Genomic DNA, 14,917 nt, shown 5'->3' on the forward strand with positions numbered 1-14,917 from the left:
TCCTGTCGGCGTAGCTCTTCTACCGACTCTGCGCAGTCTGCAGTCTACTACGGACCTGCTGAATCAACTCGGTCGTCTTGAGCACCACCTCCGTGCTCCCAACGACTCGCTGACCGACCTTGCCCCAACAAATCGGGGTCCTACACTTCCTCCCATAAAGCATCTCAAAGGGAGGTCGATCAATGCTCGCATGATAACTATTGTTATACGAAAATTCCGCTAACGGAAGATACGTATCCCAACTGCCACCAAAGTCTAGAACACATGCCCTGAGCATGTCCTCAAGAGTCTGAATCGTCCTCTCGCTCTGCCCGTCCGTCTGAGGGTGGAAAGCGGTGCTGAAATGAAGACGAGTACCCATCTCGTCGTGAAACCGCTTCCAGAATCTGGATGTAAAACGGACATCTCGGTCTGACACCACCGATACCGGCACTCCATGACGTCCCACGATCTCACGCACATAGATATCAGCTAACTTTTCTGCCGATATACTCTCCTGAATCGGGATAAAATGAGCACTCTTCGTCAACCGATCCACTACTACCCATATCGAATCTACTCCTCGTGCGGTCCTGGGAAGCTTGGTGATAAAATCCATGGTGATGTCCTCCTATTTCCACACGGGAATGTCTAACGGCTGCATCTTGCCGTGAGGCCTCTGGTGCTCCGCCTTGACCTTCCTGCAGGTCAGGCATCTCTCAACATACCAAGCGACATCCCGCTTCATGCATGGCCACCAATAATCGGGTCGAAGATCTCTATACATCTTCTTCGCCCCTGGGTGGATAGAAAATTGAGACTTATGAGCCTCGTCCATCAACACCTGCCGTACTCCACCCCAGTACGGTACCCACACTCTCCCATGAAGCGTCAGCAATCCCCGACTGTCATAATCAAACGAAGCTACTCGGCCCACTATCCTTTCACACTTTTGCCTCTCCTCCTTGAGGCCCTCACCCCGAGCCTCCTTGATCCGCTCCAACAATGGAGTAATCACTGTCATCCTCAAACACAAATCTCTGATAGGGGTTGCTGACACTTTGCGGCTTAGGGCGTCGGCCACCACGTTGGCCTTCCCTGGATGGTAAAGGATCTCACAATCATAATCCTTCAGCACATCCAACCACCTCCTCTGCCTCATGTTCAGATTCGACTGATCCATAAGGTACCTCAAACTCTTGTGATCCGTGTAGATAGTACAACGGACCCCATAAAGATAATGTCTCCAAATCTTGAGGGCAAACACAACCGCCCCCAGCTCTAAATCATGGGTAGGATAATTAGCCTCGTGAGGCTTCAACTGCCTCGAGGCGTAAGCTATCACATGGCCTCGCTGCATCAACGCTGCCCCCATACCTGTAATTGAGGTATCACAGTAGACTACGAAGTCCTCTACTCCTTTAGCAGGGTAAGGATCGGAGCCTCGCACAATCTCTGTCTGAGGGTCTCGAATGCTGCCTGCTGCTCAGGCCCCCAACGAAATACCACCGACTTCTTGGTCAGTCGGGTGAGCGGCACTGCTATCTTGGAGAAATCCTGAATGAACCTCCAGTAATACCCTGCCAACCCTAGGAAGCTCCGAATCTCGGATGGAGACTTCGGGACCTCCCACTGCATCACGGCCTCTATCTTGGCCGGATCCACCAAAATACCCTTCTGGTTGACGAGGTGACCAAGGAACTGCACCTCGCGCAACCAGAACTCACACTTGGAGAACTTTGCGAAAAGTCTCTCCCTCCTCAAAACTTCCAGCACCTACCTCAGGTGCTCCTCGTGCTGCTCCTGCATCTTGGAATATACCAAGATATCATCTATGAATACTATCACTGACCGATCCAGCATCGGCCTGCACACGCGATTCATGAGATCCATGAACGCGACTGGGGCATTGGTGAGCCCAAATGGCATCACCACAAACTCATAATGACCATACCTGGTCCAGAAAGCAGTCTTCTGCACATCCTCATCCCTAACCCGCATCTGATAATACCCGGAGCGTAGATCGATCTTGGAGAACCAAGACGCTCCCTGAAGCTGGTCAAACAGATCATCTATCCTCGGAAGTGGGTAACGGTTCTTCACCGTTACCTTATTCAACTCCCGGTAATCTATACCCATACGATGCGACCCATCCTTCTTCCTCACAAACAGGATCGACGCTCCCCAAGGCGAACTGCTCGGCCGAATGAAACCCTTGTCTAGCAGCTCCTGCAGCTGCATAGACAATTCCTGCATCTCAGGGGGAGCTAGGCGATACGGTGCCTTGGCTATTGGAGCCGCACCAGGAATCAGGTCAATCCTAAACTCAACCTGCCTCTCAGGAGGTATTCCCGGTAAATCGTCGGGAAATACATCTGGGAAGTCTCGCACTATCAGAACATCATCAACTGTCGTCTTGCCCTTCTCCCGGGCATCCAAGACATAAGCTACATAATCCGCGCAACCCTGCTGAAAATAGCGTCTCGCTCTCGCGGCGGAACAAAAGGTTGGTCCGCGCTGTGGCCTCTCGCCCTGAATCACTAACTCTCCCCCGCTGGAAGTGCGAACCCTCACTAGCTGTTGCTCACCATCAATCACCGCCCCATTGGGACTCAGCTAATCCATGCCTACTATAACCTTATTCCCTCTCAGGGGAATAGGAACCAGGTCCACCGAAAACTGTTCGTCGAACAACTGAAGAGAACACCCTCTATGCACCCTGGCGACCCTCACGGTCCTGTCATCTGCTATCTCAACCTCTAGTGGACAATCCAGCTCCCCTGGAGCTCTACTAAATCTCTTGCTAAGCGCAAGCAATACAAATGATCGGGTAGCCCCCGAATCGAATAATACCATAGCAGAAATGCCGTTCACAGAGAACGACCCTATAAAAAAACATACAATCATAAGTAATAATCAATCAATAATAATATAGAGATGAAGGGAAGATACATACCCGTATTTTTCAAAAAAAAAAAAACGGATTCTTTTTATTTATTTTTATTTTATTTTATTTTTTTTAGTTAATTCAAGTTCCGAAAATAATATTTAAAAAAAGGATTTTTGGATTTTTCCATTTTAAAATTATTTTTAGATTTGGTCTCACGGTCTCACAAAATTAGAATGGTCTCAAATGAACCTGAACATATATATATATATATATATATATATATATATATATATATATATATATATATATATATATATATATATATATATATATATATATATATATAACGTCGAAATATGACTTCGTTAGAGGAAATTATGATTTTTCTAAGATTTAACATAGCAGCACACAACTCGGAAATCGAATTTTAGATCGATCAATTTTTAGCCGACACAATCTAAATGAGAATTGAATATCTCGTTAATAGGAGCTCAACAATATAAAGACAGTCAAAAAACGAACAACGGATGACAAGTTATGAATTTTTAATGGATTTTAATTGTCTAAGTCAGTTAAAATATAAATTTAAAAATAAATTCAAAATTAATCAACGCAGTCTAAACGAAAGTTGTAGATCTTGTCAATACCTATGCGTGGATATAAAGAACTTCAAAAACGGAGTTTGTATGCGAAAGTAATGAATTTTTTTAAAATTGATTGTTTTAATTGCGTCCTGCACCATGTGTCAGCACCAGGCGAAGCCTTGGTGCCTACACAAGGTCATGACGCAAAGGCTATGTGTCACGACACGAAGCACCCTTAGACAACCTATAAATAGAAGGCACAAATCACTGAATTCCTCACACCTTTCTAACCCAATATCTCTCAAACACCTCCAAACCCTCTAAGCCTTTCCCTAGCACCTCCTAGGTGTTAGCAGCGAGTGTCGGAGCGCCAGAAGGCCCCAAGAAGAAGAGCTTTCAGCTCATGAGTTCTGTCCGCGCAGAGCCCGGTTCCTCGCTAAACCCCCTTGTAAGTATAACTTATGTTTAAGTTCATTATCGTTATTATGAACCTATAAACAAGATTTATCAGTGATTCCAAGTCGTTATACTGATTGATCTACTTACGGGGATGATGTCTAGACTGTGATTTAGTGAGGTGTTTAAAGTGGGATTTCCAAACAGTATACTTCGTATACCAAACGGACCCTACCTCCAATATGATCCTACATGGTTGTTCCTTACTTGATAGATCATGAAAGTAGACTTTAAGTTAATGATGAATCTAGATATTCATCTAGATTAATAATTAGTCGCAATAAATATTAGACTAAAACTTAATGATAATGATACTAGAAGCGAAGCGTTGTCCGGATTTCGAGTCATCATCTAGATTAATAATTAGTCGCAATAAATATTAGACTAAAACTTAATGATAATGATACTAGAAGCGAAGCGTTGTCCGCATTTCGAGTCGTCACTTTAACATGTGAGTGCATAGTCCCTTTCATTAACATGATTTTAATACAAGTATGAATAAAAGTATTAAATATATGTTGAAATTTTATATGTGAGTTATATACTTATTATCTAGAAATCTGTGTTATATGTATATTTGATGATACACTACTAGAAAAAAGGCCTTTTACGACGCTCATTGCGCGTCGTAAAACGCTCAGACGACGCGCAAATGCGTGTCAAGGAAGGCCCTGTCATAAAGAGAGACGACGCGCATTTATGACGCGCATTTACGACGCGCAGTTATGACACGCAATGCGTATCAAGGAAGGCCCTGTCATAAAGGAAGACGACACACATTTGCGTGTCGTAACCTTACGACGCGCGTGTTTATGACACGCAATGCGTATCAAGGAAGCCCCTGTCAAGAAAGGCCATGTCATAAATGAAGATGACACACATTTTTGCGTATCATAATTTTAAATGTTCTAAAAAAAATATTTATATATTTATTAATTTTTAAATTAAATTTGCATTTAATTTCTCATAATAGAAATAAAATATCATATACAAAAAATACAATCCATTACATAAAATTTAATGTCATACAATTCTATTTTTTACAATATCTAAATTTGCATCTAATCTACTCTCTACATCAAATTCCAACTAAGTAAAGTTGCATCTTGCCTTTCATAATTCTTTAAGACTAATGCTCCAAACAGATGTTATATGGATAAGAAGTTGTACATTGGCCCATCTACTCTGTGTTTCATACTAACAATTGAAATGAAGAATGCAACACTTGCATTTGCAGCATCTTATCTCTTTCGGCTTGAGCTTTCTTTTCCTCTAACTCCAAAGCTATTCGCTTTCATCAACCCTATAAACACAACACAAAATCACTTGTCATTTTCATTCTACTTTTAAAATTAATTCTTATCAGGACATTCTGCTTTTAAACCTACCAATCTACAAATTTTTCAAAGAATATAATTTATAATTTTTATGGAAAGTACATTGCTATTTCTTGAATACAAGATGTTACAAATCAAGAAACTTACATGGACTGCCGACCACCATGAACCTGCAAGACACGAGACATCAAATAAATCAAAATTAAATTTTGATTTTTTTTTGCTTTCAGTAACGATTAACATTTAACAAAAAAACAAAAGGTCAACCCACTCCCTTTGCCTCATTCCAGCTGACCCACTCTCTGGAAACAAGAAAAAAAAACTATCAACCAACATTTTACTTATATTTGAGAGGTTTTCATATTGATTTATTTATTTGTTAATAAATAGTTTACATACTACACCTATGGTATGGATTAAGTATTCAGGGGAGGATTTACTATCAAGGAAAATGTCGAGGGTAAATTGTTCACATTGGTTTGAGTGATCTGCAATCTCTTTGAATTTGAAAGTATGCCTTCGTCTTGAAGCTGCATAAAATAAATATCAATGAATACAAGCTCATAATTCATAATCACATCTATTATTGTGTGCACATTAAACTAACACTGATTGCTAAAAGAATAAAGGTTTTGACATGTGTTTTGATTAAGAATGTAGTCATATCAAATACCTTCAAGCGCTCAGAAAGATCTTTGAAACCCTTAACAAGTTGGGGCCAAAGGCATTCACGGTTGGAACTCTCCATATCTTCTAGCTTTCCCATTGCATCTATCCACATATAATACACCCATTTAGAGCCGTATTATATGTATATATAATTAAACCAATGGAAGTACACATTGTTAACAGAGGCATCCATTTCATTGATGAGGCAGATGAAAAATATATTCAAAAGCAGGAATAAAATGAGTCAATTTGAAATGCTTTTTTCCTATTACAGTTTTCCTAACTCTATCATATCCTCTACCACCATCAGTCTCCACAAATCTACATAAATAAATAAAATAAAATAAGACTTACTTATGTTGTTAAACAAAACAAGAAAAAAGTAGTCGATTACTGATTACTTGAAATATGATAGTTTGTACATAAGGGGGTTTAGCATGGTTGGAGTCGCATGTGAACCAATTTGGTATTGACCTGATAAGAAATAACAATGAAAAAGAAGTAATTTATTAGAATAGATAAACAAAAATGAAATAGAAGAAATAACAATGAAATAGAAGTAATTTATTTTCCATTTTTTAAAACTACAATGCCCTAATTAGAAACTATTTGAAAGTACAATGCTATAACTAATTAAAAAATGAAAGTACATTACTTGAAGTACTTAAACATACAAGATAATCAGGCTCCTTCATATGTGGGAAGATGCCTCCTCCTATACACACCCATTTATAGGAACTTTTTTATATCATCACTAGAGTATCCCACGACACCTGACAATGATGAAAACTTCAAATAATTAATTTCTTATTTTCAATTCTTTATTATTATTTAAAAATAAAAAATAAAACTAGACATCCAAACAGTTGAAAATTCTCAAGCAGCTTTTTTGGGTGATGACATGGCAGTACCAACAGTAGCAATGTGTGTTGTTCCATGTTGTATTATCAACTATAACTGTCCTGCTAGCCATTGTTGTTGTTTGGTAACATCAAGTGTGTGTGTGTGTGTGTGTGTGTGAATGAGTGCATTAAGTCCTAAGTCCTAATCATGGATAAGACCTTATATAAATGCTGATTGAATATAGTGAGTTACTTACTTTATCATCTACTTCAGTGTTATGGCTTAACCATACGTAAGCCTCTCTGAAATCATCAAAAACATGAAGACCTTCAGGTGGATGAGAAGTGAGCACAATTTAAAGAGCTGAATATGCTTCTGTTGCATCCTGCACACTATGAACCTAAACAAAGGGTAAAATCGTCATTTACTTTGTCATTCAGATGGTTCATTAGGTGCAAATAAGAAAAAGTCCTTGTACATACAACAGACACTATTCATCACTTAATGGAAAAGAAAGAAACAAACCCTAATCTGGTAAGCTATGCATGGGTGTTTCTTTGTTACTTGATTAAAAAAACCTACTTTAATGGAAGAAAGTATGGTTACCACATAGAAGGCACCCATCAACACAATTAAGAAAAGAGCAAAAATCGATGTGTCAACATGCAAGACTAAGGGCCACTTTTCAGTCTTCTTCTTGGAATTCTCTTCCACAACCACCTCTTTTTTTGGTTTTCTTGGAAGGTCTTTTCTTCAACAAATCTTCTATTTTTGTCACTATTTTCCATGGAAACAGTACTAGCAGATACTCCATCCCAAACCTTAGTGGTCAAAGTCAACAAAAAAGTCAATAAAATAATTTTGAGGACTAAAGAAGTGCGTGTGTGTGATTGCAAATACTTACTTCATTTTGGTTATTTTCAAATAAACTAAAAACATAGAATTTATTTGATCTTGCGAAAACATCAAAGGCTTCAGAAAGAGCAATTTCGGATAATATGCATGCAGTTGGAGCAAGCACAAGCATTAGTTGTACCTGTCATATCGTTAGACAAAAAAGTTTAAGTTGACAGGAAATTAAACATATGAAAAAAAGGTAAAAATGTAAAATGAGTAGAATCCTTACCATGGCACTACAAAAGTATACAAACATTACTATATAAAGGATCAGAAAGGAACTTGCATCAAATAGAGGTGAAAAGCATGCCTGCAACATCATGAGTGTTCAGCACTCCCGTGTAACATTCCATCTCCCCAATGTTCCTTTACTTCAATCTGTTCCAAAATTAGGCAAAATCAATGTTATATAAATGAGCATTATGCTTATTAAGCAAGAAAATCAATATAAATTACTATATTACCTCTTTGAATCGGGTCAAATAGTATTCAATCATCTGTGTTGTGTATTTTCTTGGTACTTTGACACAACAGCACCAAGAGCACAAGCTCCAGCACTTCCGCGTAAAAAGGTTACATCCCTATCATTATCGATTTCACCAATGTGTTGAATATGGATTTATATATCAAGATAATGAGATTGGAGTACTATAGAGGGTACCTAAAGCTTGCAGAAGCAGAGTCACAAGCTTCAATAATGCAAGCAGAGGTGTTCAGATCATTCTTGTTGCCATTCACTGGAAAAATTTTCAAGAGCAAGAAAGCGGTCCCCCGAGTACCATCACAAAGAGTAGAGTCAATGTGTATTCTTCTTTCAATGGTCTGCCGTGTGTTCACCACAACCTATTAAACATTTCCACAAACACGTTGTAGGCATGCACACAAATGCAGAAAACCAAGAAACACGCAGTTCCCCCAAAAGATTCAGTATCTATAACCATGTGTGTGTGTGTGTGTGTGAGAGAGAGAGAGAGAGAGAGAGATGGTACCGTGTGCTTGAGATATGTGGCGACTCTTCTGAATTTTCTACGGATCTGTAAGGAGGGTCAAGGGAAATCAAATTCAGGAATCAAGAACTTGGATTCCATAAATACGAAATCCTAATTGGAAATCAGGCATTCGTTTTTCAACGAGTATTAGACTTTCAGTCAATCCCATGTTTGAGTAATAGATTTTTAGCAAATCCCAGGCTTTTAGCGATTGAACGAGTCTCAGTTTGGTTTCGGTGATAGGCTGCTGGCGACTGACATATAGAAATCTCAATCTAAAATTAAAATCAGATGGAAGAAATCAGAAATCATAAAATCAGCTGGGAAGAAATCTGTGAAAAGAGTTGAAGTGGAAGGTGCGTTATGAGTGTCGATTCGCTTAGGTGGCGAAGCAGCAGCAATGATGAAAGTTAAAACCCTAAGTCGTCAGTTAATAGAGAACAACATTACATGCTTCCTTCTGCGGACATTTACCCCAATTTCCCCTTTCGTCTCTCACTCTAGAAACCCTAATCCTTCCGCCACAATGAACACCATTACAGTTTCCACGATGCCTTGAAAGCCCTAACCTGAATCTCTCGATCAGAAGCGTATCTAGAAGGAAGCAGGTCAAGGAATAGTGCAAGAAAACTATTGGCGAGTATTCTCAATAACAGCAGAGAGATGAAGAAGGTGAAATTACAGCAACGATGAAGTAGATGAATGGAAATCAGAAGCCCTTTTTCTTGATTGAGATGATGAAGTCGAGAGATGGAGATGAAATCTTAACCTTCGATCTTTGATTGAGAAGTTGCACAACAGTGTGAGGAGAATGAAAGATGCATGAAAATGCTTAGGGCAGGGAGGGTAGCGGGCTTTTCTAATTTTTTGGCTTTTCTTTTCCCGCTTGTAACTAAGGAACGCGCATTCATTAAAATTATAAAGCGACCCATATAGAGGGCGCACATTTAAGGTACAGCGCCCTCCGTGTTTTTAATTTTTTTTCTTTTGACACTAATTTAAAGGCACGCAATAATGCGTGACCTAAATCCTTAAATTTTCTGAAGAGATGACACTTTTTTAATGTCACTCTCGTTTGCGTAACATAAATTAATGAGTGTCGTAATTTGCGCGTCGTAAAAGGCTATTTTTCTAGTAGTGATATACGCCATGCGAACCAGGCATGGTTCTATATGTGTTGAGATATATTTACATGTTAATAATAATAGAAGTATTATAAATGAGAAAATAAATGTATGTTAATACTTAATACTCTGTATAAAATATTACACTAAATTAGGATAGTGTTGCTGAAACGGAGTTGGTATTGAATGATGATTATAAGCATTGTAGGCTTGCCTAGTGATAAAATAAGACTTAAAAGAGATGCTTAGTTCAATTAAGTTTGGATATTGGGTAGCATCTTATTTAGGGTACGTGTGTGATCGGAATAGAGAGTAGAAACTCTATTTGAGGAGATTGATGATCGATGGAGTACGTCCTATGTATAAAAGTATTTTCTATGTACCAAGTCTTTTTCAAAACTCTATATTTCAGGTGCTGCTTGTGACGGGGTATTATTATGTTTTGGGGTACGAGTCGTACTCATACCAGGGTACTATAATGTGTCAGAATTACTATCATGTACGAAGTCCTTTTTGACACTATTATGTGTCGGAGTACGGGAGCGTATGATAGTACTTTATTAGTAGTTCCCATACTTTTTCTTTTGGTGAGCTTTGTGTGTCAGGGTTTCCTTTCACGAAGTAATTGAGGGAACTTTGTAGTCTGCCTAATAGAGTGTGTCCGTAATAGATCACCACTAGGTATGTCTGATGTTATATTGTCAGATAGGGTGAGTTTGGGGGTAAAATACTTCATGGTGTCAGACCACTGCTAGGCATAATTATCTAGATAACCACCCCTGACTTAATTGTCTTGTTATTTTTATGAACATAGGTTCGTGGTGAAACTTATTCCATTCCCTTCATTTGATGTATTTATTGATCCTCGTTTGCTGCTAGGGAATTTCCGAGGCAACATCGTCAGTTCGTTGTTAATATTAATCCTCTAGGCTAGATCTTGTAAGATCGTTGTATAGGATCAGTAAGTGGGAATCGACGGGATGAGATAAATTGTTTTAGAGATATGATATATCAGTGTTAATGATAATAATTGGTTTTGCAGGTTTGAGATATACATTATTATCACATTTTGGGATTAAAATTCCTATGTACTCACCAGGTTTCCAAACCTGACCCACTTAGCTTATTGTATCACAGGTGGCTATATGAAAGTTACATTCTGCTGAGAGATTCAAGGAGTATTAAGCCACTAGTTTAATCACTGTAAGGCTAATAATATTTCGTTATGTTTATGTTTATGTATTGACGATGGCATCCTAATGTTTTAACATAAATAAAATACATTTCTTTGGAAATGATTTGATAATATCATTATCATGTTTTCTGGGAACAAATTCCGCAATATTATTCTTCAAAAAGGATAATCTAATTTTTAAATGAGCATAAACAAATTTGCCTTTTCTGGCCGTGAAAATAGGGATGTGAAAGTCCTTCTATAGACGCTTGCAGAAAGCTTCAAGCATTTAATTATGCTTTTAGTATGATCCTTCATGTCCTTATGGTCTTATAGAAGGTCAAAGGGCTTTACAAGTCTTATAGAAGGTTAAAGGACTATACAAAGGTATTATGGAAATTTGTAATAGATATTTATGGAGTCGGTTCTAAATGTCACTAACTTTTGAAAAAGACCATTATTTTCGTCCTTATACATTTTATGGACATGGTAGATATCCTAATTTCTTATAGTGACGGATAACATATACACTAAGTTTTACCTTCGAATTCTATGACAAAATATTAAAATATAGGTTATTTTTGTTTAATCTGACTTTTTTCAATAGAATTTAAGCTTTTCAAAAAAAAATATTGCATTAGGTGTTTTTTAGGAAACCTTTACTTTAGAAAGATGCTTTACAATTAAAGGCAACTACATCTTAGAAGATTGCATGCGAAAATTAAGTAAAAACACATAGTAACTTCTCCATGACATCTTTTGATATATAGCAACATTATATCATGATTTATCCGTTGATTAGTTGTAGTCTCGTATATGCAAACCATATACAAATAACTAACCAACAATCAGATTGAACAATATATACAAATAAAATAACCAAAACTAACTTGAACAATATATACAAATCAAACCAAAATAAAAACAAACTAACTAATATATACCAAAAGTTTGCTTTAGGCACAAACAAAGATGACTTGGTTGTTGTAACACCCCAAAATTTTCAAAACTTTTTCAATGCTATGGTTTTAAAACATTAAGGTGTTAACCCACATTTAACAAAATTGGTCCTACAAAAACATTTACAAATTTAAAACATTAGGTGTAACCTTTAAGCATCAATACAACCATAGTAAGCAAATAAGAATTACATCAATATAATTAATAAGGAACTTAACAAGTATCACACCATTATCTATCTCTTAACTTCTAACTTCCATATATCATCTTTCTCCTTGAATATAACTTGAGATACATGACATTAAAAAGAGATACGTAAGAAAATAATGTCTTGTGAGTTACTTGGGTTTGTGACCCAAAACATTTCAAGCATTTATATATAAAAAAATCATTTAATTCATAATATAACATAGTTTTAGATCATAAATCCGTTTCAAGCATTTTCAAGGTAAACTCTTTTCATACACATCAAAATATCATTTCATATCTTATATTTTCATGTCTTATCATATCATTTTATTTAATCCTTTTCCATTTTCATTTCCATTTCCATTTCTAATTTCCATTTCCAAGACCAAGGCATCATGCTTTTAAAGGCCAAGGTGAAAAGAACAAAATTAATTCACCAAGGAACCATTCACTTGGATTTTTATCTAAGTCTACTGCCAAGGTGAAAAGAACAAATCTATCCACCAAGGTATCATGTTGATCATGTCATTTACTTTGCGAAGGGAAAGTACCACCCCATTAGATTCCTCTAGTGCCTCTTATGAGGTATCATGTCCCATGCAGTTTTCATTATTTCTTTTTTTTTTTTTTTTCCATTTTATTTTCATTACTTTCTATTTCTTGTCATTACTTTCCATGCTTTACACATTTCATGCGTCAATATTAAAATACCTATTTCCAAAATTAAAGCATATGTGTTTCAAAACCTTTCAAACACGTTACAAGAACATTCATTCTTCCAAATCGTTCTTTGCTTTCAAAACATTCTCGCCTTCAAGGCATTCTTTCAAAATACTTTTTCCAAAAACATTTAACACTTTCTTTTTAAAACCTTTCATATAGCAAAGCATTTTCATTATAATAAAAATCATTTTTCCATGTACCCCAAAGTGGGAAAATGCCAACATGTACTCACCTCAATCACAAGAAGGCTAGCTATTCCTCTTCTAGATCCTTTCCTTAGAGCAACATATATAACATGGATGAACATAACTCATTAAAAATGACCAAAATACCCCTCATAGATTTTTAACATTTAGATATTCCACATATGCTTATTTACTTACTATTAGCTTATATATAAAGTTTGAGGGCAATCGGGGGCCGTTTAGTACATTTTCAACGAAAAACAATACACTAAACAAAACGTTTGACATGCCCCGTGTCAAAAGGACACCCTTGTGTCATGAGTGACACACCCCCCCGTGTTATTTTGACATGCCCCGTGTCATGACTACAGGTCACCATTTTGTGTAGAATTTTGCTAAATGCTTTGTAACTTGTTCCTTAGACTTCCAATGGCTACCAAACTTTACCAAGTGGTTATTAAGGACTAAATAAAGGTTATAAACTTCTCAAATACACAAGTATTCCTTATCTTCATGATGAATTAATCATTAAGACCTTTATCAAAATGTTAAGTTCATAATGCCTACAAACACTCAAATAAAAGGGTTAAGAGCTCAAGTTGATCAAGAACACTCTTTAATCAATATTACTTATTCCCAAATCATCTAATACATCATTGGGTGTTTTCAAGTACATAAAATAAAAATCAATCTTATTGCAAGTACTTCATCTTGATAGGTTTTATAGGTTACAAAAATCATGTGGCGGAAAAAACTTAACCCTAAGTTCACATGCAACTTAATGGATTTATGTTTTCACTATTGATTTGCAACAAAAAATTGAACATCAAGCACCCTAGGAGTGTTATACTATTTTCGAAATTCGTATAGGGTTTTAGGGTTTAAATACCTTTTGATTATTATAGTAAATAATCAATAATTCTTTCTTGATCAAGCTTCAGAAAGCAAGCACCAGAAATCTCATGTCTCTAATGGTTTGTACCCAAAACCTAGCAATAGAATACTTTAAAGGAGAGAGTAGAGGGGAAGGAATTTTGGCTCTAAGGATCATAGAGAAGGAGTGTGAAAATTATGAATCCCATGAAGGGTTTATATAGGTGAGTAAGGAGTCTAGTATAAGATAGGCTTCCTTGGATAACCCTTATCCATTTTCTTGCTCCCTAAGGCTTCCAAGAAGCCCTAGAAACCTCCTCCAAAACCGCCCCCTGATGCGTAATATTATACCTACTAGTTTTACCAACTATTTAACTAAGTATTACGTCTAAGGTCGTGTACCTACTCGTAATTAGTATAGCACGAACAGACGGGTATCGATCTTAGGGAACAAATTTAGTATACTAATATAACTACTAAAAGATTAACCTAAAAACAAGAAATAATTAAAAAGGAGTTTAATCTGGTTTTTAAAGTTTAGAAAAACTTAAGCACTTAACTAAAGATTGTTTTAATCAATATATTAAAAACACTTTCATTTAGTTTCGAATCTACCTTTTTCCTATGGTTAGTTACTATTTATGGATTACTAAAGTTGGTTACCATTTATTATGTAATTTGCTATTTTGGTCCAATAAATTAACATTTTCACCAATTCATGTACTACTATGTATGGTCATACACAAGAAAACACAAAACTAGTTATTAACTATAATTGAGCTATGTAAGATTTATCTAAGTAATTAAGCAACCACAATTATGGTCATAATTATGTTCTCCAGCACAACTAAGTTTGTTACTTTTATTACTTGATCTAGATGTGGTCACTCCTAGTTCTAGCAATTTAATAGTCACTAAACTACTAGGTAAGCAAGTTCATGTAATTTAATGGTCAATAAGCTACACTTTACTTGAGTTTAAGCAACAAAGTCACAAACTTTAGCATGCTAGGTAATGATAATCAAACACAAGCACAAAACCAACT

Source organism: Lactuca serriola, chromosome 8 (assembly GCF_051521515.1).
Source record: "Lactuca serriola cultivar US96UC23 chromosome 8, Lser_US96UC23_V15, whole genome shotgun sequence".
Taxonomy (NCBI): domain Eukaryota; kingdom Viridiplantae; phylum Streptophyta; class Magnoliopsida; order Asterales; family Asteraceae; genus Lactuca; species Lactuca serriola.